This window comes from Leopardus geoffroyi, chromosome B4 (assembly GCF_018350155.1).
Source record: "Leopardus geoffroyi isolate Oge1 chromosome B4, O.geoffroyi_Oge1_pat1.0, whole genome shotgun sequence".
Classification (NCBI taxonomy): Eukaryota; Metazoa; Chordata; class Mammalia; order Carnivora; family Felidae; genus Leopardus; species Leopardus geoffroyi.
In genome coordinates, this window is record NC_059341.1 from 14,085,462 (window position 1) to 14,098,706 (window position 13,245).

The 13,245-nt window shown below is 44.8% G+C and overlaps 1 protein-coding gene and 1 non-coding gene across 3 annotated transcripts in view; both read right to left on the reverse strand.

The window, feature by feature from the left end:
• FAM171A1 (family with sequence similarity 171 member A1) overlaps window positions 1-13,245 on the reverse strand; it is a 135,733-nt gene that overhangs the window by 99,329 nt on the left and 23,159 nt on the right. The window lies entirely within an intron of this gene.
• LOC123592252 lies at window positions 9,468-9,574 on the reverse strand. Its single transcript, XR_006709652.1, has one exon. It is a non-coding gene; the product is annotated as a U6 spliceosomal RNA (small nuclear RNA).

Consider the following 13,245-nt stretch of genomic DNA (forward strand, 5'->3'; position numbering starts at 1 on the left):
GCACGATCGAGGGATGCGAGTGGCCGAAATTTCAAGGTTTTATAAGAAGTCTACATCTGTATCTCGTCTGCAGAGGAGGAGGACAAAAGATGGAGGAAACCCTCGCTTCAAATGAGATTAGGGAGAGGTGTAAAATGTGGGAAACGGTGCAAATTTTGTAGAAAAGCACCACCCGAATGAGGTTCTAGCAGCACAAACGATGAATCTGTTTAATGACAACGCAATGTCACGTTTCCACGAAATCTTCAAAAGGAGGCAAAAGCAAGTGTCATTGGACAGGCTCCTTGTTAAAGTTGCGTGAAAAGAAAAAGATTCCATTGAGCTAGTAGACAGCAGTGATTCCGTTAGTGACAGTGAAAGTTGTCCTACACAATAACCTTCTGCTCTCTTGTCTCCCTCACAACAGCCATGAAGGTTTTCAAAGGTAAGTGCAGGTTGTTGATTTTTCTTTATATTTTGTATTTTATGATTTTGTATTACAGTACAGTACTGTAATCATTTTTATATGAATGTTTTCGGGTTGTGGAATGAATCATCTGAGTTTCTATTACTTTTTATGGGGAAAATCGCTTTGATATATGAGTGCTTTGGATTACAAACATGTTTCCGGAACGAATTATGCTTGCAAACCAAGGTTTTACCGTATTGTTTTTCATCAGAAACTGGGATATCCTGAACAGAAGTAGGCAGGTGCCCTGGAGTGTAACGCTTTAAGTATGGGAACAGCGATACCCCGTGAGAACGGCTGGAGCCGCCCCTCTTCACACCCCACCTGCTTCTGGATCAGAATTAGCCTGAGCTCCGGTCTTCTTGGGCTGTGGCAGTATAGGAGTCTGGCTGCCTCTGCTGGGTCGAGGTGACCACTCTTCCTTCATCAGCTGCCTTGATTTCCTCACCGATTTTTGTCTCCAATCCCTACCCAGCCCTGGGGATTTGGCAACCTGTTGTTCAAACAGCTCAGGCCTTGGCAAGAGTCTCCATACGCGGTTCTAGCATCTAGCGAAGCTGACATCCCCAGGGCAGAAGTGCACTTGGCCTCTCACTTATCAGGGTGGAGATCAGAAACCACATGTCCTTGCAGCTCAGAAAATATCAAAACAACCTTGTAAAGAGGACAAAATTCACAAAGAACCTGTGGCTCAGAGGTTAAGTAATCCGCCCTTGGTCACACAATAAATAGGGAGCCCTGGCAAAGCCACGGCAGCAGCAAGTCCCTGTGGTTGTGGCCGTGGCCCAGATTCTGCTACAACCGCAGGTGAAAGGAAACCCTTAAGCATGACGTGGGCAGAAAGGCTGAGAATCTGGTTAGAGGGCACAGAGCAATGTAAAAAACCAAGTGCAGTCTGTGTGTGTGTGTGTGTGCGCATGCACACGTGTATTTTTTACAGACACTTATTTCTGAGTTTAAAATACATATACTAACTTGAACTAATAATGAAGAGTTTATCAACAGGAATCCTGACCAACTATCCATAATGAATAGGTAAGGAATGCAGGGACACCTCTGTTGACTGGGAGTCCCCAACATCCTGTGGAGATTCTATTTGGCTCCAGGGCTGAGACCCATGATCCGGATTATGGCAACTGGCAGAGCCCATTTCCCTTCTCCTTCCCCACGATTTCTGTCCTGGGCACATGACCTGAGCAGAAGCAGTAAGCACGAATGACAGAGCTTCTTCTGGAGATGCTGGGGACAGTGGTGCAGATGGTGCTATGACCCACCAGAAGCCATATGCAGGATCCCAAGGGGAGATCCTTAGAATCAGCCAAGAAAAGCAAAGCAGGTGGAGAAAAGAAACCAGGACGTTCAGCGGCATTGCTAAGCCAGATCAGTATCTGCCGGCCCCAGCACTGTGCCTTTTGGTTTTCTAGTTTCATAAACTGATCCCCCGTTTATTGCTGAAGCCAGCCTTAAGTTGTGCTTCTTTCTTTTTAATGTTTATTTATTTTTGAGAGAGGGAGGAATGGAGGGAGGGAGGGAGAGAGAAAGAGAGAGAACAAGCAGAGGAGGGGCAGAGAGAGAGGGGGACAGAGGATCCAAAGCAGGCTCCATGCTGACAGCACAACGCCCCATGCGGGGCTTGAACTCGCGAACCCGGAGATCATGACCTAAGCCAAAGTTGAACGCTTAATCAACTGAGCCACCCAGGCGCCCTTGAGTTGTGTTTCTTTTTACTTGTAACCTGAAGAAGTCCTGTTGCAGGAGGCATTTAAGAAAAGCATTTTCTTTACTGCACAGGACAGCACCGCAAGTGGCTGAACACTGAGGAGTGGTTTAATTTGCTTGGTGAATATTTTCCTCCTCCGAGACAGCTGATATCAACAATAAGCTTCGGTCTATTCCGGACTGAATTATTTCACTATATTGTCAAGACCACGATTCCCTAATACTTTTACAGTTATGCAAAACCATCTTCAAGAGCGACGGAAGGGCAAAAGGGAATGAAAGAGGAAAAAGGAGAAAGGCGTCTATGTACATAGTGAAGGGAAGAGACGCGACAGATATTCAGATTCCACAGATTAGCACGAAGACTTCTTTCAGCCATTATTAATCAGATCACCCTAAACAGTAAACAAAAGCAGGCTACCAATCAAAAGCTTTTTAGTAAATTCCTTCTGGCACACATGTGAATGCCACCCACAGGCAGTCTTTTATGAACCTTCTCCACCACTGTCCCAGAAGCACTCATTAAGAAGAACCGTGTTGGCATGCGAAGCCTCTATAGCATGCTCGCACACGCGTGATCTCGATGGAACGTGGCACCATCCCTGGGGCCCGGGAGGTGTGGTCAGCCCTGCGCTGCAAGTGAGGGAACTGAGGTCTGCAAAAGTTGAGCACGCTCCTCAAGTTCACAGGAATAAGAGGCCAGGAGATGGAAGATTCTGGTCTTCTAACTCAGACCCAAAGGACTTTCCACCATGTCTATCACCCTGTCCTTCCCAGTTCTACAAGGATCTTCTGCCTCTCACAGTGAGCAGGCAGACACCAGAGAAATCTGTGTACATTGTATAAGAGAAAAGGACAATCTAAGAATGGAATGACCAACATCTTAATATATTTTTTTAATTAAATTTTTTTTTCTTTATGTTTGTTTATTTTGTTTATTTCGAGCATGCTCGAGTGGGGGACAGGCAGAGAGGGTGACAGAGGATCTGAAGTGGGCTCAGAGCTGACAGCATAGAGCCATATGTAGGGCTTGAACTCATGAGCTGCAAAATCATGACCTGAGCCAAAGTCCGAGTCTTAACCAACTGAGCCACCCAGGCGCCCCTAAATATTTCAAGTTAGCTCTAGAAACACACTCCACCACACTCCCAGCTTCTACAGCCATTTCTTACCCACTTCGGGCACAAAGCTTTGGTTGGAAATTACTGGCAATATCCCATGCGCAAAAACCAAATATATGCTCTTATGTGCTGAAAACAGCACCGATTTTATATTTTTAAAAAACACAATTAAGACTTAAGAACTCAAGTGTAATTATCCAGAAAACTTAAAAACTAGTACTAGCATTTAGAGGCATTTGTATTAAAAAAATTTTTTTTAACGTTTATTTATTTTTGAGACAGAGAGAGACAGAGCATGAACGGGGGAGGGGCAAAGAGAGAGGGAGACACACAATTGGAAGCAGGCTCCAGGCTCTGAGCCATCAGCCCAGAGCCCGACGCGGGGCTCGAACTCACGGACCGCGAGATCGTGACCTGAGTTGAAGTCGGACGCCCAACCGACTGAGCCACCCAGGCGCCCCGAGGCATTTGTATTTTAAATTCGACTTCTTAGAGACATAACCAAGCATCGATCTGGTATTTTCCTTTCTAGGGCATGAGAAATAATATTTAGTTTACCTGGAATTTCCTCAAAGTCAGTGATGCCCAGCAGTTCCTCTTTTACTCCTCCTCTCTTTTAAGCCAGAGAGTTTTTATACTTCCCAATGCCAGTTTGCCTCCAGCAGAGGTAGGGCCACATTTTTCCACAGAAGGGCAGATTCTGATATGACGGCTACTTATGCAAGGCTCTCTTTTGCATGATATATACGTAAATGGTTTTCCAATCCTACCGCGTGAAAGTGGTGATTCAAGTATAACGTCTTCATGAGCTAGACGGAACTTACCAACCTGAAATGACTAGTGTCATTAACAGACTCATAAATGTAGGATTTTGAACACAAATCAAGTCCCAGGGACTCAGGGCCCAGGCTTGCAGAAGGTCCAGAGCATTCCAGCTGCTCTATTCACTTATCCTCTATGATCTGACACTGTCTGTTCTCTCCTCCTGATCTCCTTCACAAGTCTCCTCAAAGTTCATCTGAGGAACAGATCAACTTGGAGCAATGAATTTCAGCTAATTTGCCTGGGTCTGGGTCTAGGTAGGAAGGAACAGTTTGGAATCACTTTGCGATCTTGGGGCGCTTACAGTAAGAAAAAGTGAACAGGATCTATTAAGGGGTGTCCTAACAAGCTGATCAACAACCCCCCCCCACCTTGCTCAACACCCCCAGCACAGAGCTGAGCACAGAGCTCATGCACATATAGCAGCTTTCACTTTATCGTCACTGACGCCACGAGATAGGCTGCGTGTCACCATCTAACGTTGCTCCCAGCAGCCCTCAGCTGCTCTTCTTACCGCCCCTAACCCCACACTTGGGTCCTGGGGACATCTGTCCATTCACAGTGTCACTCTGGGGCTCTCTGCTCCTGGGGTCTGGGATCAGGGGCCACTCATGCTTTTAAAACTCTCTCCCCTATAGCTTCTCAACCTCCTGGTCACTGTTTCCCTGCTCACTGGGGATCCATTTCAACATTCAAGGTGTCAACATCAGCCTTCCTACCGGAATCACTAGCCCAGTTTTCAGATGTGCCTCTGGAACATCCAAAGACCTTGTCCCACAGAATTCCTCCTCCCAGACCTACAGCTCCTGATTTTCCTTTGTGTTCCCAATCCTAAACGTGGCACTACAGACGAACTCACCCAGATGTTACAACTCTGTTATTCTGGCTTCAGCGAAACTAAGGTTTCTCTTTACAGAACCTTTTTGAGGAGCGGTTTAACAGCAATAAGGTCCTTTGGCAGCCCCTCCTCTTTTTAGTGAGAAATAGAGCTCTAGAAAATTGGAAAATGTCCTCTGACCTTGGATTTTAGAAGTTGGTCCTGTGATCAAAGAGGAGACACGATCACCTCCTGGCTCGCCACTTACTGGCTGATAAATACTCCTGGCATCAAGGCTGCTCTAGGAATCAGAAGATTGGGGCTGGCATCTCTTAAACCTTAAATAACTGATTTACAAAAAGTTCAATCTATGAAACATTTGGTGGTTGACTACCACAGCAAGTAACCTTACTTTCATTTATACTCTGTTGGAACAGCTCACTAAATTTAACAAAATGCCGCAGTGCATTTATAGAACATTCAAGACACGCACACGTGCGCACACATACACACAGGAGAATATTACTCAGCCATGAAAAAGAATGAAATCTTGCCATCTGCAACATGGATGGACCTTGAGTATAATGCTAAATGAAATAAGTCAGACAGAGAAAGACAAATACCACATGATCTCTTTTATACATGGAATCTAAAATATAAACAAACAGGGGCACCTGGGTGGCTCAGTCAGCTGAGAGTCCCATTTTGGCTCAGGTCATGATCTTGCCGTTCGTGGGTTCGAGCCCTGCATTGGGCTCTGTGCTGACAGCTCGGAGCCTGGAGCCTGCTTTGGATCCTGTGTCTCCCTCTCTCTCTGCCCCTCCCCTGTTCACCCTCTGTTTCTGTCTCTCTCAAGAAAACTAAACATTAAAAATTAAAAAATAAAAATAAAAACAAAAAGCCCAAACAAAACAAGCTCATACATACTGAGAAGAGATTGGTAACTTCAGGAGGCAGCAGGGGTGGGATGGGAGAAACGGGTGAAGGGGCTCAAAAGGGAAAAAGAAAAAAATTTTAAGAGAATAAACTTACATTAAAAAATGCTGCGGTAAGAAATCTACTTGCTTAATGGAAAGGGTTTTTTGTTTTTGGTTGCCAAAAAACCAAAAATCATGATCTTAAAGTACCTCATCAGGGTTTTCAAACAGAAGGAAAACAAAACTTGGGCCAAAGGAGATAATTAAATTTTAAAAGCCATTTAACATTTACAAGATGTATATATACCTATATAGCACTAATGTTGAGATTTGAAACATAAAATGCTAAACTTGTTTGAATCACAACTTGAAAGTACGATACTTTTATCTTTGTTTCCATCAAGGTGGCGTAAAAGCATGTACATGGAGATGTATTGCTTTCTTTCCCTCTGATACAGACTAAAAAGTGAATGAGAAAGTGGGAATAAATTTCTAAGATTGGTAATAAAGGTTAGGTTCATTTTTATCTTCTACTAGACTCAAGTTTCTGACTCATTTAACCTTCTACTATTTACCTTGACTTGTAATACAGAGAAATTCTTTCATTCTCTGCCAGTGTCCTTAGATTTTTACTCAACAACTGGGGACTTAATACAGCATCTGGTGTCAGAGGTCCTTCTGAGTGACCACTGTGAAATCTGTCATTTATACCTGAGTCCACAATGCAGTATTCTCAGGGAGGAGGGAGCAGTAATGAAAAGGATGTTATTCAGAGCACAGGACCCTCAAAAACGGAGCTGAGAGAGAGGAAAGCCTACAGGGTTCAAGGCCACCATCTGTCACCCAGGTTGACTGGGGTCACTGGTTTTTCTCTATATCCCTCCTGAGGCAAGGCTGGGCTGAGCAATACCCAGAAGGACAGACACACACACACACACACACACACACACACACACACACACACACACAAATAAGAAAGGAAAAGGAGCACCAAATAGGGCAGTTTTATCCATGAAATAGATCTGCCTTCCACATGCAAGAGGGAAAAGCTTTTGACCTGACACTTGAAAATCAGCAGTGGCCAGTGTCAGGGTTGTGGGGCAGGTAATACGTGGAGTTCTCAAGAGTGCACAGCTATGTGCAGAGACATTCTCTGTGGACCGAAAAAACTTGCGCCCAATGTATTCTTTGATTTTAAGGTGTAGCTTTACTGCTCCACTTAATATTTCGTAAACGGGGATGTGTTTTATAATCAGTGTGGGCCTATGATATGGTAGCGTCTGGGCAGAATCAAGGAAATCCTGTATGTTCCCTGCTGTTATTTTCAGCCCTATAGAAAAAGGGTTTCGGGTACTGAAATGGGATTAAATGTGAATGGTGAGGACACTCACATAACCAACATATTTTCTCTACCGAATGATACTGTGTAATGCTTGGGTGTGTGTGTGTGGGGGGGGCTATAAACCATTTTGACAGGAAACAGGCTCTCAGGTTCAAGGATTTAGGGGTCACTGTCCGGTACTAAATTTTCTAAACATGGTGGAGACTGACCGGACCGCATCTACTTTCCCACTCTGACAATGCACTTGAGCTCTGGTCGTGGTTCTGTCTGAATGGACCATGTTGTCTTCCCCAGGGACAAGCTGAGACCGACTGCTCTAAAGGTCTATGCCCAACACCCATGGGCCAAGTGGGAAACTAATGCTGGAAATAAAAGCCCCCCAATTCTGACTTTTCTTTAAGAAGATAACGCTTTCAAACCCTCAGCTAGCTACCCTGAGCTGTGAAATCCTGGGGTTCTCAAATCAGTGCTGAACAATCTGAGGAGGGGTGCTCCACAGGTCTAGGTCTGGGTGCCAGGACCACAGCTGGGTTTCAAAGTGTTAGATTCAGAGACAACCTGCCAGCAGTGGGCTTGGCAAGACTTCTCGAAGCTTTGGTTTCTCCAAAGAGAGAAACCGTACAGCTGTGTGCTATAGACTGATCTGTGTCATCCTCACCTTCTTATGTTGAAGCTCTAACCTCCAACGTGACTGTATTTTTGAGTTAGGGACTTTAAAAGGTGACTAAGGTTCAATGAGGTCCTAAGGGTGGGGTCCTATTCCAATAGGATTGGTGGTTTTATAAGAAAAGGAAGGCAGTAGGGGAGCCTGAGTGGCTCAGTTGCTTAAGCCTCCGACTTCGGCTCAGGTCATGATCTCACGGTTCCTGGGTTCGAGCCCTGCGGGCTCTGTGCTGACAGCTTGAGCCTGTAGCCTGCTTCAGATTCTGTCTCCCTCAATCTCTGCCTCTCCCCCACTCTCACTGTGTGTGTGTCTCTCTCTCTCAAAAATAAACATTTAAAAAATTAAAAAAGAAAAGAAAAGGGAGGCAGACACAAACACTTTGGAAACAGCTTCATTTATGATCAGGTTTGCTCCAGGTAGACCTATCTCTGAGAAAGTTTCAAAGCCCTGTCTTGGAGGAAAGGCACCCATTCATGGTTAAGTCCAAGGGTTTGGGCGGCGGATCTGTGTTCAAGACCCAGTTCTGCCACTTGGAGTCATGCAATCCCAAGAAAGGGATTCCCACCTGGGGAAGTCTTCCCTTTTTCACATGTAGAGCTGGGATAAGACAGCAGCATCAGTTAAGGAGGCTTTTGGCTGCGAACACTGGAACACTAGGCTAGCAGTGGCTTTAACAAGCAGGGGTTTACATTTCCCAAAGAACAGGAAGTCTGGAGGCAGCAGGGGCCGGCCGGGCTTAGCTGCTCGGCAGTGTTGTCCAAAACTGGGGTTCCTTCCAGAGGTTCAACCCTCAGCAGGTTGGCTTTTTGTCACTTCCTAGTCAAAAGTGTCATCACTGGAGCACGGGCTGTCACAACAGTGTCCAAGTAGAAAAGAAGGAAACAGGCCACAGGGTTCCCTCTCCCCCCCCCCCCCCCCCCGTGCCGTTCACTTATCAGGAAGCAAAAGCAGACAGGGACATGCTGTCACACCCCAGAACGGGGTCCTGCACTAGGGTGACCCCAGCCCTGAGGATGAGCCCACGTACTCTGACACCTGAACAAAACCAGGGTTCTGCCAGCAAAAAGAGGGGCAGTGTAGACTTTTATTAGTGTTTAGAGAGAAAAGTTACATGAAGTATGCTTAACACAGTGAAGTGTGGGCTATTAACAAATTATCAATAAACACTGATTTATTAATTAACTAATACATTGTCACCTTTCACTAGAACCCAGAGTTACCTGATAAACTCTATTTCCCTCAGGGAGACTACTTGATGAAATCTCTATACAGAAACATTCAGGTCTGTGTGTCAAGGAGCCACAGCAGAAATTCTTGGAAGATGAATTCTTAAGGGAAAAAATGTAAGCAAATGATATTTTACCTGTAGCCTCATACTAAACCTGAAACTTGTCTGATGTTCTTTTTCTTTTTTTTTTTAGTGTTTATTTTTGAAGGAGAGAGAGACAGAGAGAGAGAGTGGGAGAGTGGCAGAGAGAGAGAGGGAGACACAGAATTCAAAACAGGCTCCAGGCTGTGAGCTGTCAGCACAGAACCCGACTCGGGGCTCGAACTCACAAACCGTGAGATCATGGCCTGAGCTGTAATCAGATGCTCAGCCAAGCCACCCAGGCACCCCAAAATATGGAACACTTCACAAATTTGTGTATCATCCTGGTGCAGGGGCCATGCTAATCTTCTCTGTATCGTTCCAATTTTAGTATACGTGCTCCTGAAGCGAGTACAAAGTGTTCTTAAACTATAGTTCATACCACTGAATCCTCTGGGATTTGAACAAGGTATTCACGGAGTATCTTTAGTGTAAATACACTGAAGGCCTTTGGAAAAGGGGAAGAAAAACCCTCTTTCAAGATTGTTATGGCTCACTTATCATGGTTTTAAATAAACTTCTACTTAAAAGACAACATGCTTTTTTTTTTTTTTAGCAGGCAGACTATATAAAAAGTCCAATTAAATGTCTTCATGGAAACACTCATTTTGCAATTAACTCTGAGGTCTGATTCAGATGCGTGTGACCTGATCGTGAAAGCTTAAGAGCTATAGAGGGGCCCCTGGCTGGCTCAGTCGGTTGAGCGTCTGACTTCGGCTCAGGTCATGATCTCATGGCTCGTGAGTTCGAGCCCTGCATAGCTCAGAGCCTGAAGTCTGCTTCGGATTCTGTGTCCCTCTCTCTCTCTGCCCCTCCCCTCGCTCATGCTCTGTTTCTCTCTCTCCCAAGAATAAGTAAAACATTAAAAAAAAAATAAAAAAAATAAAGAGCTATAGGAACTAAGTGCTCATGCCTGGATCTCCCATATGCAAAAAATAGATTTTGTACAGGGGGAAATGCTAATAGTTCTGTAATCCTAAAACTGGTAGGTACCCTTCCCACCACCAGCCAAATTTCATCTTGTTCCCATTCAGACCTGGAACTGCTGGGGAGAACAGTCACTGTTTTGCATGCTCTTTCCCAATACGTATAAAAATAAACAATACTTCTGATACGATGTCAGACTGAAAAATGAATGCCAACTAATAAAGGAAATAGCAATTAGCAAAGTCATTCATTATGGTTCTGCTTTTGCCTCTGTTGCTTGTTTATGCCCATAAAACAATAAATTCACGATAGCAACCTAATATTTTATATACATTTTCCCTGAAATCAAAGTAAAAGAGATCGAGGACATCTGTAACGAATGTATTCTGCTAGTATTAAGAGTCCCTAAATTCGATTATGGTATATGACATATATTTTCTCCCATAAAACTTGTATTTTCAGCTAATAGGCATCACCTTCTAAAACCACCTTACTTCTATCTCCAGCACCAACAGTTACCTTCCTCCTTGGGGATTATTTTATTTTTTAAAGACATATGTGATTTTAGAACAGTTTTAGATTTACGGAAAAATTGCAAAGACAGTAGAGATAGATCTGGTACATTTGTTATAATTAATTAACCCATGCTGACACATTGTCATTAACCGAAGCTCCTCCTTTATTCAGATTCCTTAGTTGCCCCCTAATGTCCCTTTCCTGATCCAGGCCCCCATCCAGGGAGTCACATCACATCTAGTTGTCAAATTTCCTTAGGCTCCTCTTGGCTGTGACAGTGTCTCAGACATTCCTAGTTCTTGATGACCTGGGCACAGTTTTGAGGGTACTGCTGGGTATTTTGTAGAATGTCCCCCAGTTTGGGTTTGTGAAGTGTTTTCTCATGGTTAGACTGAGATTAAGGGTGTAAGGAGGAAGACCCCAGAAGGAAAGTGTCATTCTTGTCACATCAAGGGTACTATCAACACGGCTATTGATGTTGACTTTTGTCGCCTGCCTGTTTGTTCAGTTCCTCCTAACAAAACAAGTAATCGTAGTATTACTTTCTCCTTTCCACAACCCCATACGTGAGGGGCTGGAGGTTTTGTCACCTTGACAGCAGAAGACTGACCTCACTTATTTCGGTTCTTCTGTATAAGGGATGTGTCTCCTCCACTCCCTTGCTCGCTCGCTCACTCATTCAATCGTTCATTCATTTGTTCCTACCTGTATGGACTCCTGGATACTCAAGAGTTAATTTTTAGGCAGAGGCAGGAGGGCGTCTGGGTGGCTCAGTCAGTTGAACCTCAGACTTTGGCTCATGTCAGGATCTCACAGTTCATGAGTTTAAGCCCCACATCGGGCTCTGTGCTGACAGCTCGGAGCCTGAAGCCTGCTTCAGATTCTGTGTCTCCCTCTATCTCTGTTCTTCCCCCACTCACACACTCTCTCTCTCTTTCTCTCAAAAATAAATAAACATTAAAAAAAAATAAAAGGAAGAGGCAGGAAGGGATTTTTTTGTATTTGAGCATGTGCAAAGGCCGGGGAGGACGGGCCGCTGTGCGCACAGAGCTGCTGGCCTCCCTCACGCCAACCAGACTCCCGTCACACACCAGACTGATGGCCCACAACAGTGAACTTTCTGCCACAGTAACATTACAGAGTCCTACATGTTGCAGAACTCTGGACTCTGTCTGAGCAACCAAACTGCAAACGCTGAACCCACCATATGCCAGAAGCCCTGCTGCCCATGTCAGTGCCCATCCTGGCCCTTGTCCTCAGCTCCCACAGTCAAGCAACTGGCAAACTCCAGGCACGATGCTCGTAAACACCCTGAGTCGGCATCCTATCAGGAGAATGGCTGGGACCTACAGCCCACCCTACAGCCTCTTGCACAGACTTGTGTGCACGGTGGGGTACACGGTACATGGGCTTTCACTCAAGACCGTGAATTTAGGAGAAACAATCCTGCAGGTCTTGATAGTGAGTATATACAGATAGTGGGAACTGAGCAGCGAGGGGCACATTATGTATGAAACACAGCAGGTGATGTCATGGAGGTTGCACAAAGTGCTAAGGGACCCTACAGAGAAGTCATACAAGGAGATGACAGCTGATATGGGGCCAGAAAAACAAGCAAGAGTCTGAGATGGGGAAGGGGGGAGGGTGGATCTAATTTGTAATCATTTATCAGTATTTTCTTTTTTTTTTTTTTATAAATTTTTTAATGTTTGTTTATTTTTGAGGGGTGGGGGGAGAGGGAGAGAGGGAGCAGGGGAGAGGCAGAGAGAGAGGGAGACACAGAATCTGAAACAGGCTCCAGGCTCCGCGCTTTCAGCACAGAGCCCAACATGGGGCTCGAACTCACGAACTGTGAGATCATGGCCTGAGCCGAAGTGGGATGCTCAACTGACTGAGCCACCCAGGTGCCCCGAGTCTAATGCTTTTAAATTTGCTTATGCCAGTGGGTGACGAACTCCACAGGGGGCAGAACATCTAGGTGTGGGAGTGGAATCTGCACAGAGTCGTAGGTACATCAAACCTGAAGTAGGTTTATAATTTGGGGTAAGGGAGGACTCATCTTATCAAAGGTTCTCTCACTGAGATAAACAGCATGGACTAGAAACGTTTTCAACTATAATATTTTCTAGTGCAACCTGGAAAAAGCCCCAGATGTTCCATTTTGGGTATTAAAACACCTCTGCTTGGCTCACAGAAAGTCCTACTTGAGAACCACTGGTCCAGGTGACTGACGAGTGTAACACGTTCTGTTTTCAGCAGACCGAAGGCTACACTTAGAAGCCATTCTCCAAATCAGTACAAAACCCACATTAGCAAAAAGAGGCTTCACAAGGCACATTTTGAAAACTTTATTTAATAGTTTCCTTCGTTTTTCCCCAATTGCTGGTAACACCCACTATCCTATTTTTAGCTCCACTGTACACTAATGAAGATCTATGATAAGATACATGTAATTACTTGTGAGTTAAATGGGAAGACTCTGCTCATAGTGAAAAAAAAAAAAATCGACCTGCCTTCAAAAAAACAGGAAGAAAGAATCAAGGGGGGAAAGTGATACCATGGCAACACAGCTTTCAGAAAGAC